Below are 12,177 nucleotides of genomic sequence, written 5' to 3'. Positions count from 1 at the left end.
AATGAGGGAGGAAATGAGAGAAATATAGATTTGTGTTTTGGAATTATGTTCATAGAGTTCTTGGTTTTGTCTTGGCAAGTAGTTTCCCAAGTATTTTTGTATCGTCTACTGTTACTTTAAATGAAATTTCTCTTTCTATCTCTTGCTGCTGGACTTTGTTGGTCATGTATAGAAATGCCGATGATTTTTTGTGGATTTATTTTATATCCTGCTACTTTGCTAAAGTTAATTGTTTCAAGTAATTTTTGAGTTGATTCTCTAGGATTCTCTAAGTATACCATCATATCATCTGCAAAGAGTGATGGTTTTGTTTCTTCATTGCCTATTTTAATTATTTTAATTCCTTTTTCTTCTCTGATTGCTAAAGCTACCATTTCTAGTACAATATTAAATAACAGAGGTGATAATGGACATACTTGTTTCACCCCTGATCTTATTGGGAATTCCTCTAATTTATCTCCATTATATATAATGCTTGCTGATGGTTTTAGGGGAGGTCTATGGCTACCTGTCCAGACTTTTTATTCTTTTTTTCAATGAGGCAGGTTATTATACATCAAATGTAATTGCTTAGCATTATTCAAATCTAATTGATATGACTTGAAGTTGAATTGTATTAAAATGAGGTCCAAGGATGACATCAGAAAAAGGAATACAAGGCTTTCACTCAAACTGGTCAGAAAAGAATCCCTTCATCTAGGTGCGGTTTAATCTCATCAGTAAATCCTTGAGCTATCTAAACAAAAGGATCAGTCTCCACCCAAGACTGCTTTGTGAGTTTGACTTTGACCTAAATGGGATTCAATGAATCTCTCAAGGAAAGCTGGCTTTCAGTGGAGTGGGAGGGAGATAGTATTAACAATTATTTCTCACAAGAGGGAATAAAAATGGATGCACTGGGGGAAATGGAAAGGAAGAGGTAGAACATGGCAAATTATCACACATAAAGAGGTATAAATGAACATTTACAGTGGAAGGGGAGATTGGGGAGTTGGGAAGTGAGTATTTGAACCTTATCATTATCAGAATTGGTTCAAATAGGGAATAACATACACACTTAACTGTATCTTACCCTATCTATAGTGATATAAATTATGGATTAGAGAAATACAAATTAAAACAACTCTGTGGTACCTTCCTATACCTATCAGATTCGCTAGTATGACAGAAAAGGAAAATAACAAATGGAGGGAATGTGGGAAAATTGAGACACCATTTCACTGTCATTGGAGTTATGAAATGATTCAACCATTCTGGGGAGCAATTTGGAACTATGCCCAAAGGGCTATAAAACCATGCATATTCTTTGACCCAACAATACCACTACTTAATGTTCCCCAAAGATATTTTTTTAACTGATATGGGAAGAGCGATAGGAGAAAGCACGTGGGTCCTTAGGATTCCTCTGTAAAGAATTACACTCTCGCACAAGACCTAATCAGGAATAAGAGAACAGGTTTATTGGGGTACAAGAGAAACCGGCAGGGAGGAAGGTTTTGCCAGAACAAAACGCTTCCCCCCAACTGACTTGTGGGGTGCCATTTTATAGGGTTTAGATGGGGGGTGGGTAAGAGTCTCTTATTGGGTGAGGGGCTGGTGGTCTTCCCGCGTTGCGCTGTGGTAGGAAGAATCCCTCATGAGAGATCTGGTGGTGGGTGTTAACTTTGTCCTGATGGGTCTAAGCAGTCTGCTGATGGGCGGTTCCAGGTGGTCTTCTCCTGGATTACCTCATCCAGATGCTTAGGAGGACTGGAATGTGGGGTGATGGTCCTGGAGCATGCTCAGTTCAATCTGTGCCGCTTATCTCCGTTAGGTGAGAGTGTGTGTCCTTGATTGTGTTCAAGGAGAGGCCTACTTGATTTCAAGGGAAAACCCCTGAGGTTTCAAGGAAAAGGTTCCTTGAACCCCCCAGAGAATTGTTGGGGTGACTGGGGCCCATAATCCTCCCATGACATAACTTTTTTTTGCAGGGCAATCAGGGTTAAGTGACTTGCCCAGGGTCACACAGCTAGTAGGTGTCAAGTGTCTGAGGCTAGTTTTGAACTCAGGTCCTTCTGAATCCAGGGCAGGTGCTTTATCTACTGAACCACCTAGCTGCCCCTCCCAAAGATATTTTTAAAAAGAAAAGAAAAAGACATACATGTACACAAATTATATTTGTGTCCTTTTTTTGGTGGCAAAACATTAGAAATTGAGGGGATGTCCATAAATTTTGAATGACTGAACAAGTTGTAGTATATGAATATAATGGAATACTATTGTGCTACAAGAAATAACAAGTAGGTTGCTCTCAGAAAAACCTGGAAAGACTTACATCAACTGATACTGAATGAAGTGAGCAGAACCAGAACATGATACACAGTAACATCAACATTGTGCAATGATCAAATATGATAGACTTAGTTCTTCTCAACAGTACAATGATTCAAGATAATCCCAAAAGACCCATAATGGAAAATGCTTTCCACATTCAGAAAAAGAACTATATGACTGAGGCATAATGTTTTCACTTTTTTTCTTTTTTTGTTTTGTTTTGTTTTTCTTTCTCATGGCTTTTCCCTTTTGTTGTGGTTCTTTTACAACATGACTAATAAGGAAATATATTTAATATGATTTTACTGTATAACCTATATTAGTTTACTTATTGTCTTGGGGAGAGGAAAGAGAAAAGAGGGAGGGAGAAAAATTTGGAACTCAAAATCTTACAAAATGAAAGTTGAAACTATCTTTACATGTATTTGGGGAAAATAAAATACTATTAAGCGGGAAAAAAAGACTTACATGAACTGATGCAAAGTGAAATGAGCAGAACAGAAGAATAGTAACAGCAATATTGTATAATTATCAACTGTAAATGACTTTGCTATTCTCAGAAATACAAAGATCTCAAACTATTTGAAGAATTTATAATTAAAAATGCTATCCATTTCCAGAGAAAGAACCAATGGAGTTGAATGCAGACTGAAGCATGTTTTTTTTCTTTTTTTTGTTCTATGTTTTCTTTTACCACATGACTAATATGAAAATATGTTTTGCATGACTGCACATGTATAACCCGTGTCAAATTGCTTTCTTTAAAAAGGGAGAAGAGAGGGAGAGAATTTGGAAATCGATTTTTTTTTTAAATGTTGAAATTGTTTTTACATGTAATTGGGGGGAATACATACACACACACACACACACACATATAAAATGTATATAATCTATTTATTTTTAAATCAAGAGTACAGACCTTGCCATAGGCTCAGTTTCTCTTATGCTCATATGATGAATCTAGTTTGAGCTGATTCAAATTCCTCTGGAACCAGTGCTCATAGAAAAGCAGAAAATTTCATGACTGACAGACTATTTTTAAGATACCTATAGGGAAAGTGATTATATGACCTCCCTTGGTAATCCATTGTAATATTTTACAACTGTCAGTAGTTGAAGTTTAAATCTATTTCCTCTTAATTGGTCATCAGTGGAGACTGAGAATAGCTGGTCATTATCTTTTTTCTCAGTATAAATTTCCTTAAAACAAAGACATTTTTGACCTGCTATAGCAGCTACTGTCTGTACTATTCATTTAGACTCATATCACATATTATTTTCATAGTTAAAATGATAGTTTTATGTGTCTATCCTTTACAAAATCCTAATCTAATGCTTCCTTGTAGTGTGGATTTGACACTGAGTTCTCCAAACTGATGAAAGTGGAATGCAATTGTTGGTATGTTCTATGATGTTCAAAAGGCCCTAAGTAAAGTCCTGGCAACAAATCATACCTGCTTTGCAAGTATCATCCTAAGAGATATAGAGAATTTCATCATGAGTAAAATGCTCATGGAAATCTATAAAAACAAAGAAAAATACAAAAATAAAAAGCATTTGTCCTCCACCTTCCCTCTTCTGCTGTGATGGTGGTGAGGGGGGGAGGGGCAGCAAAAGGTGCTAAGAATCAGAATTTTTGACCAACTAAATAAATACAATTCATATGACAATTGCCTTCAGTGTGAGATCCCTGTTCATTTATCGATAAGCTGACAAACTTCTACAGAACTGAATAATGCCACTCTTGTTTTTCCTGTGATAATTCAAAGCAAATGATACAAGGGAACTGTAACCAAGTATGTAGGGTGGTTCACAGAATCTTCTCAAAAAAGCATATAAAGAAATTGACATTTTTATCATGTATACAAAGGAAATAGAATTCCATGAAATATTTTATCTTGTCCTACAGTGCTCATGATAGATAGGTATTTGCAAAGACTTCCAGGAAAATACTTTTAATTTATGTGCTATAGGTTGCAAGGATGATGAGGTTTAGAAATTCTATAAAGAACATATGTTTCTTCAAATTAATTTAGCATACTTATTTTTACCCAGTGAATTCAAAGCAAGTATGGGCAATGGAAGGACAGTGAAAAAATCTGTTAGAAACATATGGTATAGAAGTGGAAAGGTCAATACTTGTGGGCTGCAAAGAAGCTTCACATCTATGTATTATAGTAAACATCAAATAACATGATATACCCTATATGTGTGTGTGTGTGTAAGTATTTATATGCATTATATATATATATATGTCTATATGTGTATATATATGTGTGTGTATACACACACACACACTATCATACATTTGTGGAGGCAAGAGATGACTCAGTTGATGTTTTGGATCATTTTTAAATCAGTCTAACTTCATTTATATCAGTGTCTTTTTAGAGTAATGATAAAACATAATGCAAAATTAGGAGATAGAAATAAGAAAAAAATATAAATGCAATTGAGACAGCTCCATTCTGACCTACTTAAACAAGCTGGTTGTGCCAAAAAGAAGGAAAATGCATAAAATAATATTCATTCATACAGACTTTCTCCATTTCCTAGGGAATTTTAACCAATGTACATTAGTTTCCATAATGGAGAGTTGTTTTTTTTTTTTAAATCCTAGAAAATCCCTTAGCTATCAAACTTTTTATTCCAAGTAGTTTGGTATGGTGTAAAAAGCTGAGAGGCAAAGAAAAAGTGATTTATATAATTCATTTATGATTCACTTATGGAAGTGAATAGATTAGGAACCTTGTTATCTCAAAAAAAACAATGGAATGAAAGAAATTACAGAAAGCTTGGCAAGACACAAATAAACCAAACCATCCAAAGATTATTTAAGAATGAAACTGGAAAGAGGAAAACAAAGAGATGAAAAATAGAAAAGATGTGATATCTTTGGAAAAAAATGGTTCTCTATTAGACCAGCACATTTGGACAGAAACATCATTAAACCCTATTTGTATATGAGTGAGTAGAAATAGCATCAAAGTAAACAAGGGTAGCGAGCATATCTGGACTACACCTTGAATGCACAAAAACATGTACTGCATGTGATAAAAAATTTTAGGCAATGTTTCTTATGATATCTCAGAGATGGAAGGATACCAAAAGCTTACAAAAGTCATAGAACTTATTACTGAAAAAAATTATTATAATATTAATTGCTATTGATCTGTGCCTCCTTTTTACAAAATATTTTATTTGAGTAACCTATAAATCTATCAGACATTCATGACAAATGTATAAGAAGGAAATAGGCTTCCATAAATTATATTCTTATAGCACTGCACATTTGCAGTCATAGAACTGATTAAAAATTACAAAAATATCTTTTATTGACTATAAAAAGGTATTTAGGGGCGGCTAGGTGGCGCAGTGGATAAAGCACCGGCCCTGGATTCAGGAGTACCTGAGTTCAAATCTGGCCTCAGACCCTTGACACTTACTAACTGTGTGACCCTGGGCAAGTCACTTAACCCCCATTGCCCTGCAAAAAAAAAAAAAGATATTTAATACGTTGTAGAAAAATACCTTAAAAATCTTCCTTTGATAAAGTATGTCCCATGCCTGTGTTAAAATAATGTAAGATTTCTTGAAAGATAATGACAGTGATAACTATAACAATTTTTCTGATTATTAACAATTTGTATTATTAGCATACTTCACAGGGTTGTTGTAAAGATTAAATAATATAATAGATGTAAGTGCTTTGCAGTTTTGAAGCACTATATATAGAAGTTAGCTATGAATTATTTTTCTATTTTATGAACTTCTTATTTCCACTTAACACTTTAATTCAAGTCACATTCTTTTTTAAATACATGTCATGTCTCCACTACTATAAACTAAGTTCCTGGAGTTCTCATTTTATCTTCTATTCCTTAACATCTAGTACTGTGCCTTTCACAAACTTTGTTCTTAGTGAATGTATGGATGTATGTTTATGTGTATTTGTGTCAATGTGTTTAATTAGGTCAGAGGAGAGAATATATTATCTAAGATGGAAGCTAGTATTCCTCTGGAAGACCCCAGTCTGGACCAGGAAGGGAGACTTGAACATTTAAAAACATGTGGGATGGGCTAGAAAATTATTGAGAAACCCAAGCTATATCTACTTACCTTTGATACCTTCCTCTTGCTAGGCAATTTTTCATCATGAGAAAAATGTAGTTGCCAAAAATGATATCCACTTCTTCCTTCATTAGGTATATTTGTTAAGAGGCAACATGGGTTAATGGACAAAAAGCCATCCCCAGACCCAGGAAGAGCAGGGTTCTAGTCCTGTCTTTGGCACATACTTGGCATGTGATCTGGGCAAGTCATTTAATCTCAGTGTTCTAGGCCAAAACTTCTTAAACTGTAGCTTGTGACCTCATATGAGGTCGCATAACTGAATGTGGGGGTCACGAAAAAATTGTCAACAGTAAAGATTATGTAAACCTGCTTTAGATATCTATATTCCCAGGGTCACGTAAAAATTTCTCAGGTGAAAAGGGGTCATCAATGGGGAAAAGTTTAAGAAGCCCTATTCTAGGTAACTCTTTAAAGGTTGCAGAAGAGGTATTGATCTGCCTTGGTAGATTGGTTTCTTTACCCTCAGAGTGTCCTATTGTAGGGAAATCAGAGGGACATTCCCTGTACCTACATATGGTGACTTTTCTTCATAGAATCATCACATTTAGAGTTAGAAGAGACTTTAGAAATAATCTAGTCCTAAAATTTTAAATTTAGAGGTGCAAGAGTCCTTTGAATTCATTTCATTAAAGGATCATAAACTTAGAGTCCAAAAGGGACCTCAGAGGTCTTGCAGTCCAAACCCTTCATTTTATAGATGGGGAAAGGAAGTGTCAAGGTCACCAAAACATTAAGTGGCAAAAGTGGAATACAACCTTCTTATTTTACATGTGAGGAAATTGAGGCCCAGAGAAGTGCCCACTTATCTATCTCTAAAAATGTTTTATATCAAGGACATTCTTGAGACCTAATTTAGTAATCAGTAGACCCACAATGAAGACTAAAGTCTATATTCCCCCCACTACAGCTTTTTAATAAAACTGTGGATAGATAGAAGTACATGTATATGCATACATATGTGTGCATATGCATATACACACATACAAACGGGACAAAAAAGTATAACAGGTGATCAGGTGATGCTAGACCAATTTATTATTGTTGTTGTTGTTATTATTATGAGCCACGCTTAATTTACTCTTCCTGTGGGGCAAAAACAAAACCAAAAACAGCCGCCCCCCCCCCAAAATGAAATTGGGGACAGGGTATTATTTTAGTTGGCACCTGTCAGGTCTTCACTCCCCCTCCAATTCTTTTATTTTTAAAGAAAAGGGGGGAGATTATCATTAACACAGAACAGTTGGTAAAAGCTCTGGCCCTGTGATGCTTCTTGTATCGTACACACTCATTGTCTATTTCTTTCTTTCATTCATATGGCATCTCCCTACCAGCCCTGGGCTGGACAATGTACCTTCTATATTAAAGGTAATTAGATGGTACTTTAGAAACTGGCTTCTCTAAATGAAACCCTCATGCAAATGAAGAATGTAAATGCATCTCCAAATGGGAGTAAGTTAATACTAAATATGATTCTAATAGATTGGAAGCTGGTCCCAGTGGTATTGCACTCCCCTCTCCTTCCCCCACTCCCCACCTTCCTCTAAGCCCCCACTTAAGCAGCTCCGTGGCTTTCACCCTCTTCCCTGCCTCATCTGGCCCAGTGGACCTCTGTCCCCCATTTGCCTGTGCCGAGCCCTGAGCACTAAATGAAGCGGGTAATTTGGTGCATTGTTGGGGGGGGGGTGGCAGGAGGGGCGAGGGCGGGGAGGGGACAGCTGACAGTGAATGGTGTCAGCTGCAGAGGCAGCGGAAAAAGCCGACGTCTTAATAAAACAGCCTCGGGCTAAATCCCATTAAAGCCTTCAGAAGCTTGTTTCCCTGCAGTTGAGCAGGTAGGCGTTGAGCAGTGCGCGGCAGCCCTGAGTGCTCTCTGGGAGCCCAGTTCAAAAAAAAAAAAAAATTAGTGCTTAAAAAAAAAAAATCCACCAGCCCAGCTCCTCAGAGTCATTTGCAAGGCAGAGAGAACTAGAGAGCCTAAGCACAGGAGAGGGGGGAGGGAAAGAAGAAGAGGGGGAGAATAAGATGGAGGGGGGAGAAAAAGAAAGATTCTGGGCAGGGGGAAGAGTGTGCCTTGATGTTGAGGGCCTAAATGCTTTGGCAATGGCCAGAACAGGGAGCCACCCGTGCGCACCCATTAGCAGTAGAACTCAGACCTTGGTTTGACCTTTGGAGAGAAAAGAGAGCAGGCAGGACAAGGGCAGAATGACAATAAAGGTGGGGGCACAGGTGACAGGCATTCTCTGGCGCCTCCCAGGCTGGGGTTATGGTCCAGCAGGTCAAAGCGGTACTAGCCAGGGAGTAGGGTGACAGTTCAGGTGGTGTAATTCTCATGGAAGACCCTAGCCCCATTACCACATTATGATGAACTATTTGACACCTCCTTTGAGGAAGGTGGGCCACAGGTATTTACCTCTCAATTCTCTATTTAGGGGGTTCTTAATCTTTTTTGGTGTGTACCATATAGCTCTTTGGCAACCTGGTGAAATGTAAGGAACCCTTCTCAAAATAATGTTAAAAGTCACAATTCAAAGAAATCATAAATTTCAGTTAGGGATTAGTGAAAATAAAAATGTGATTGTTTTTTTCTTTAACCAGTTTCACAGATCCCCTCAAATCTACCCATGAACCTAGTGGGACTTAAGAACCCCTGCTACGCCTGATAAAGAGATGACAGGATGTGTCCTTTTGGAGAGTTATGGAATTTATACTATAAGTGTGAGTGTTTTACAGATATTAAGACTATAAGGCAGAAAGGCGATTTTAAAGGTCACACAGTACATTCTTCTGACTTCAGATAGATCCTCAACTAAATAATAATAGATTAAAGATAGCATTTAGATATCTCTTTAAGTCTTGCATGTATTACATATATTTACATATATCATATAGATCCCTGAGAGGTAAATGTTATTATTATCCTCATTTTATACATGAGGAAACTTAGGCAGATATATGGTGATTGACTTGTGCAATTTCACAAATCTAAGTAAGTATCTTAGATACAGTTTGAACTCAGGTCTTCCACACAATAAATCCAGCACTAAAGCCACTGCACCACTGGTGGGTATCTATTAAAATTTGTGTGTCCCAGAGAAAGAAATAATAGAACCTGTTTTAGTGATTTGACAGCCTTCATTAACAGGAGATCCTGCCAGTAATCATGTCTAATCAATAGCTTACATGAAGCAGCCTGAGAACATTTCCTATATATCACATATTTAATGGAGAAATGCTAAAATTAATTAGAACATAAAAGTTCAAAATTGCTCACTCTTTTTGTGGCAGCAAAGAATTGGAAATTGGAGAAATGACTATCAGTTGGGGAATGGCTAAACAAGTTGTGATTGCGATGGAGTACTATTGTGCTGTAAATAATGAGAAAGAGAGATGGTTTCAGAGGGCTAACTGGGTAATATACTGGATAGAGTATAGGGCCTAGAATCAGAAAGACTTATCTTTGTTCAAATCAGACCTCAGACACCTGTGTTACTAGGCAATTTTCTTAATCCTCTTTGCTTCAGTTTCCTCATCTGTAAAATGAGCAGAAGTTAATGGAAAACTATTTTTGCCAAGAAAATCTCAAATGGAGTAATAAAGAGTCATACATGACCGAACAGCAACAACAACAAATGGTTTCAGAAAAACCTCAGAAGACTTATGAGCTGATACAAAGTGAAGGGAGCAAAACTAGGAAAACAGCAATATTGGAATGATCATACTGTCAAAGATGCAGGTACACTGATAAATACAGTGATCCATAACAATTCAAAAGCACTCATGATGAAAATATGAGTGAGAATTGAGTGCAAATCAAAGTAAATTTTTTATTTTGTTTTTGCTTACTTTTTTCCGCAACCTGCTAATAATATAGAAATATGTTTTGCACAACTTCATATGTATAAGGGGTATAATATTTCTTGTTTTTTCAATATGTTGAGGGGGAGGAGGAGGGAATGAGAAAATTTGGAACAGAATTTTTAAAAAACTAAACCATAAAAATAATTAATGAAAAATTGAAGATTGTTCCATATTGATGGTACACTATTTAGCCTGGAGTACTCAGAAAAATAAAATAAAAAATAAAATCCTACCTCTATCACACTATGCATCTATAGGGCTGATTCATTTAACTGTGTGTATAACTATATGTCTAATAAACACACACATATTACAATTAAAGATTGAATACTAGTTAAATGACCTTAAAGAATAACAATTAGGGGCAGCTAGATGGCGCAGTGGATAGAGCACAGGCCCTGGAGTCATGAGTACCTGAGTTCAAATCCAGCCTCAGACACTTAACACTTACTAGCTGTGTGACCCTGGGCAAGTCACTTAACCCCAATTGCCTCACTAAAAAAAGAAAAAAAAAAGAATAACAATTAGGTAATCCATAAATTTAGTATTTTACTCTACCTTCCAAAGACTAATTTATTTCAAATTAAATACAAGTATACCCCATATTATTAATTTGATATTTTCTTGAAAAGTGCCATTTAATCAATTTTTAAAGCCACATTTTAAATTCATTGACAGAACTTGAGATTTGAGGAAATCCTAGTATAATTATTTAGAAATAACCATCCTTCAAACATATGTTTTATATATACTTTTAAATATCATTTGCTTCTAGTGATATAGCTTATAAGTATTTCAACATTAATATCAGTGGTAGTACTCAATCACTAGTACAATTCACAAACCCTACATCTGTTTTTATATATTTTATAGGATAAAATCACCCTTTTTTGGCCAATTTTTGGTACTAAGAGTTTCAGTATTTGTTCAGTAAATACATTCTTGTATCTATACTCAAAAGCTTTTCCAGTTGATGACCAGTGTTAAGTTTGCCTTACACTACAATGAAGAGCCTTTATGGACCTCAGAGTCACATCCATAGCACACTAATGCACTGAAAGAGTCCTTTTGTGAAGATTTAACTATAACCATTAATTAGTATAGCTATATTTGGAACTAATTCTTATGTATCACAATGAGGTTCACTAAATTTATCTTTTTGGATGCTAAATTTTCAAATCAGAAACAAAAGCTTGGGAAAAAACTGCTAAAACAATGAACAATGAATTCATGCATTCTTCATGAATTAGGTGAAGTTTTAGCATAGGATATATACAGCATATATTCAGTTGTAAAGAAATATGGATGGTTTATCTTATAAATATGTAGACTTTATTGCACCAGCTCTCATACAATGTCTCTTTTTGGAGGTGAGAATATTATAATACCAGAGCCTTCTGCAGCTACTATGTGGAAATAATGAGAACTGGTATTTATTTATGCAATGCTTTAAACTTTGAAAAACCTTTTTTCACTCATCTTTACAGTCCTCATATGAGTCTGGAACAGTGGTGATGCAGTGCATAGTGTACCAACCTTGGTTTTAGGAAGACCTAAATTCAAATTTGACCTCAGACACTTGATACTTACTAGCTATGTGACCCTGGGCAAGTCACTTAACTCCAATTGCCTCACCAAAAAAAAAAAAAAAAATAGAGTATAGCATGCTGGGCCTGGGGTCAAGAAGATTCTTCTTCATAAGTTCAAATCTGACCTTGGACATTTAATAGCTGTGTGACGTTGGGTAAGTCACTTAACCACATTTGGCTCAATTTCCTCAACTGTAAAAAGATAAGGTTGAAGTAGATGATATCTGATGGATCTTCCAACTCGTAGGGGAAGGGAATAAACATTTTTAAAAGTATTATTTTA

The sequence above is a fragment of the Dromiciops gliroides genome, chromosome 4 (genome assembly GCF_019393635.1).
Source record: "Dromiciops gliroides isolate mDroGli1 chromosome 4, mDroGli1.pri, whole genome shotgun sequence".
In the NCBI taxonomy this organism is placed as follows: Eukaryota; Metazoa; Chordata; class Mammalia; order Microbiotheria; family Microbiotheriidae; genus Dromiciops; species Dromiciops gliroides.
Note: the sequence above shows the minus strand (reverse complement) of the source record.